Source organism: Rhagoletis pomonella, unplaced genomic scaffold (assembly GCF_013731165.1).
Source record: "Rhagoletis pomonella isolate Grant_MI unplaced genomic scaffold, Rhpom_1.0 Rhpom_scaffold_00004, whole genome shotgun sequence".
Lineage (NCBI taxonomy): Eukaryota > Metazoa > Arthropoda > Insecta > Diptera > Tephritidae > Rhagoletis > Rhagoletis pomonella.
Genome location: NW_023458558.1, coordinates 20,477,268 through 20,482,514, shown reverse-complemented (window position 1 = coordinate 20,482,514; position 5,247 = coordinate 20,477,268).

The window sequence follows — 5,247 nt, the reverse complement described above, 5'->3', positions numbered from 1 at the left end:
TTTAATGGTTTTTAAATGATTTAGTGATTCCACTAGTTGCAGGAAATACATTAATTTTGTCAGACGCAGCAGAAGTAGTCTTTTTTTTCAGGGTTCAGCTCGATGCCCCCGCTAAACAGAAGCATAGCGTTTGCTAAACGAAACAGTGTTTCATAGTTGAAAAAATTGTCGAAAAAACTCAAGTCGTTCCGACACATAAAGTGTGTGTACTTATATAAGGAGAAAAAGCAAAATATGCGAGCATAAACCTCACTACATAATTGATATATTATTCGCTTAATTCTATTTTTTTTTTTTTTTTATATACATGTCTTTACTACATATTCGGATTCTGAGGATAGAAATACGTAACTATTGTTTGGAACTTTTTTGTTCGCAATTGCCTTGTTCTTAATGTCCTCCGAACTTCAACTCCTTCTGGACTGCTGAACTGATTGAAATTTTTTTTTTTTTTTGGAAAACAAGAAAATATGAGGTACCAAGTCGAGGGTACTCTATCGTTTAGTCGTATTACCGACTTCCGTTTTCGACCGGAACTGGGTTAAAATAGCCGGAAGACAGCTCATAAACTTACATAACTATTGTCGAAATTTTTTTTCTGCAATGGATGCGCGGTATGTTTAACCACCAAAAGATAGAGCATACCCGATGTGGTAGTGAATATATTTTTTCGTTTTCGAACAAAAACAATTTCACTCATTTCAGAAGTCAAGGACGAGCCGAAGTTGCAAGGTCACTTAGCTGTTGAAAAAAGCACTTCCGGGAAAAATTATCAAAAAAAAAAATTGCGTATTTATCCGAATATTTCTAATTTAAAAAGTAGTATTCCGAACAATTTCGGTGAACGGGTGGTCTAGGACGACCTGTATACGCAAAAAACTATATTGCCAATACGTATAGTACTTATTCGGTATATCCCGTATTTTCTGATTCCTTATCCTTTCACCCATAGAAGAAAAAGATAATTAAATAAGAGTAATGCGAACGGAAAAGTTCATTTCATTGGCCGGGAATAAGTAGCTTACACATCCCGAAATATCGCACACATCGCTAGCATTTTTATACCTAAGCATATACATATATACATACACATATATATGTATATGCATGTAAATATATATTTAACTGCCAGTTAAATGAATTGTTTTTAAAAATGCACAGAGAGCAACGCCGAATGGCGAACTTTATTAATGAATTTCCCCGACTGAGAACCCTCGAACGTGGTAGAAGCAAAATTGCAAAGTATGCCAGGTGAGGCAGAAACAGCTATGTATGTACATATGTATGTAGGAGCGCCGGTCTTTGCACTGAATATTGTCAGAGCGGTGCCAGTAGATATACTTATGTACACACGTACATACAATGTAAATGTCCACTGTGAGTAGTAACACTAGGGGTATTCTCGAAGTATTGCACGATGCACGTATTGCACGAAATGCAAAAATACTATCCCAAATTTCGAAGAGTACGAGAGCACCCCATTGCAAAGTGGTAGAATGCATGGGTAGCAAGCAGCGAAATTATGTATCAAATACAATAACAAGAGACAGCAGAAAAAAATGAAGTGAGCGAGATGAGAGGAATGAGAGAAATATGTAGCAATTCCAACAACAAAACAACTAGCACAGGGTCGCATATATCTTGCTATGCAATTTTGCAAAATATATACATGGGTTTCGACGTTGCATATTTTGCAGCGATAGGAAATGTCGTTTCCCATGTATTTTGTTGTTGTGTGTTTGCAAGTTATGCAATCCATGCAATCCGTGCTACGTGCAATGGCTTTGCAAGATTTGGAGAATACCCCTACTTTTGTTTGCACATGCAACTTTTTTCAATAGATGAAAACTTTCTTTTTTTATTAACATCTTTTTTTACGTTTTTTTTTTTATGCCAATTTCGAACCTGTTTCTTTTTGTGTTCTATAACAACTCAGTGTTTTAAACTTTGTTTGAGAAAAACAAAACACAACGTGCAAATTATAAGGCAGCTTTCCCTTCCCGTCGCCTCACCGGCCCCTCTAACCTGCCACTATTTACTTTTAATTAATTAAATTGGTTGCATGAATGGTGGAAAACGTAAACGTTGGCGTCGAACCAAGGCAACGGTAACGGTAACGGCAACGGGAGTGTATGCTGCAGCATTGTATAGCCACAGGCCTCGCTGTTGGCAGCCAGGTTATCCTGCAGGATACCAAGGCGAAACTCCTTGCAATTGTTCGTAAAAATTTCATAATTTCTTTGCCTGCTGGGAAATGAGTAGCGCAAACTGCATAGCGTACAAGCGCATAAAAATAAACTGTATACCTGTGTATGCATTTAAGCATCTACATACATATAGATGTGTGTATGTTTGTATGTATGTACGCATCAATGTTTGTGCACCGGAGCATGAAGGAAGCGTTGCGCTGAAAGATGGCCACCGGAGAATAGCATTCATTGTTTCATGTTCGTGTTTGTTTTTCGTTGATGAATGTAGCGGAATAAGTACAACAAGTTATTTACACAATGGCATACGCGCGCACAAACACACGCACTCTCCAAATACATCCATGTAAAATTTGTCGATTTTAAATATGTGCATGCGTGTGTATGTACCCTTTGTCTTTTTTTGCATTGCGCCAACGCTTGCAGCCAACTTGAGTTAGTAGTCCCGCCGGCGCACTGCACTGCAGCAATCTGCTCCAAGCGCTCTGTCTTGCCCTCAGCCGGCAGCAACAGAGGCAACGGCAAATAAATTCATTCGTTCATTGTCGTAGCGTGTTTGTAGTGTGTGTGTGTGTGTGTAAGTTGGCAATCACACACACACACACGCAGTTCCTTTTATGTGCGTGCACATGCGAATTGTAACTTGGCGGGTAAATTAACTTTTTAACGTTGTGTTATTTGCACTTTGATGCGGCTGCTTGCCATTAATTAAGCACTTTAAATGGTTTTTCTGCAAATCTCGCCATCTCTGCCATCTCGTACTGCTGGCCATAACTGCGCTGAAAATTATTTTTTCTTGCGTCACAAAGCATTTCGCGGTTCATATTACTTATTACCTTTTTTTTACATTTTTTTTTGAGTTACCCGCAGCTGTGCGCTGTCGTTTGTGGCAACCAAGCGGTTGTGAAAGATACATACATGATCAGTCAGGTTCTGCGAATTATGACATTGCCTTCACAGTTGGTGCAACCCTAATTGTATATTTATGTGAGCGAGTGACAGCTTGTAGTTTATACTTAAGTTTGTATTTTATATTATTCACTTATAAATACATAGCACATCCTTTTTTATGAGAAATATATTTCTTAACCACACTCGTTCACGCCCTCTTAATGGCAATTTAATTATGCATAAACCGCATTCGAAGAGACAACGATACCGCTTGCCGTTGACTGCTCGTTGAGCCACTTACGAAACTTCAGCTTGATTTTCATAATTAAGCACAATGTACTTCTTCAATCGCATTCTCGCTTACTCTCCACAAAGTTGGTTAAGTAAATGTCACTGGCAGATTTGTCTTCAGTTTCGCTTTTGATTTTCCATAATTGCAATCGGCGGAGTTCGTGCAATCGAAGGTGAATGCATACATAGAGGCATACATTAATACATATGTATGTATGTTTGTAATTACGTGACTTTGAGTAAACTCGAAAAGAAATGCTATGACTTGTGTAATGGTAATGAAATTGGTAATGGTAATGGTAATTGTATTGGTATATGTAGTTGTAATAAAGGTAATGGTAATGGTAATTGTATTGGTCATCGATAATAGTAATGGTAACAGTAATTTAAATTTTCATTCTAATGCCATACGCAATCGTAAAGGATATTATTGTTAATGGTAATGGTAACGGTAATGTTAAGGTCAATAGTAAAAGTAGGAAGGTTATCTAATGTTAATGGTATTGGTAATTTCAATATTAATGTTAATAATAATGATGATGATGATGATGGTAGTTAGTCAATTAATTCTTGAATGTGACAAAAAACAAGAGACACCGCGACCTGAAAGATTTTTTGAAAATTCTCTTTAACAAACGGCTCGACCATTGTAGCTTTGAAGTGGAACAATCTTTGTCTAACCATAGGCCAATTCATAGTGACAGAGCATATGCTCGACAGTTCTTCAAGGCCGAGCCGACATTCCGACTCTGTGATCCCACCTATTGGTGTGACTGAAATAAAATTCCAAAATAATCAGTCAAACTTTCTGGCACTATGTTTATTAGCTTAAATTACATACTTCCTCACCCAAACTTCAAATGTTATGAAAAGCAAATTTCAAAAATTGTACATTAATAGTGTATTGTATCCTTGTAATAGAAAACTCAGAAAACACTGTTGCACAACACAAAAATTAAAACAACCACATAAAGACATACTAATATACATACATATGTATGTATGTGTAAACAGCAGCTAATATTCGTACATTGTCCGACGATGCTTGATGTTTTCACAACGAATGCCTCACATTGAAGATCGCTGCACTCAAGTGTATACTAAATACAAAAAAGTACAAAAAATCTGTGGAAAAATTCTTAAGTGTCGCAGTGCAGTCAATGGGTTCTTATAATATTCATGACTTGTTTACGTTAATTGAACCGTAAACTAAGTGTTTACTTAAATTAATGAAATATTTAACGGTCAAGATATTATGAAAAAGCTTCTTTTTTTTTAGCTTTTCAAGTTACCGCTAGAGGCCTATAAATGTGCGCTTACGAAAGCTCTTGGCGTTAAGTATGTATTTGGAGGTGACTGAATTGAAAGCTCTTTATCCTAAAAAGCGACCGGCATTAAAGTTTAAAACAGGTTCTTACTTTAAACTATTTGTGAAATAGTAAATTATGTGGCGTGTATTTGTACGTGTAAAATGGTTGAAAATTTAATTTCGCAGATTAAATTAAAATTTTTTCTTGCATCTTTGTTAAATATTTTATAAAAGCTCTTCACTTAATTTTGATGTACTTTTGGCTGTGTTTGTTTTCTCAGCTACAAGCTTCATATGCGCTGTATATGCAATATACATATCTGTGGTCATAAGCAATAATCGCCTAAGTCGAATAACCTGAATTCGATAGAAAAAAACTTTAAAGATTTCTATCTCGTTTATAGGGTTCGTCAGGTCGTATGAGTAACCCTTTAGTAGACGTAGTGGTACTTCACGTCGTATGAGTCATTTGTGTGGGCTAGGTAACACGGGGCATATGAGTAGCTCAATCAAGTTAGCGGCGCTAAAATGAAAAAATGAAGAAAAAAT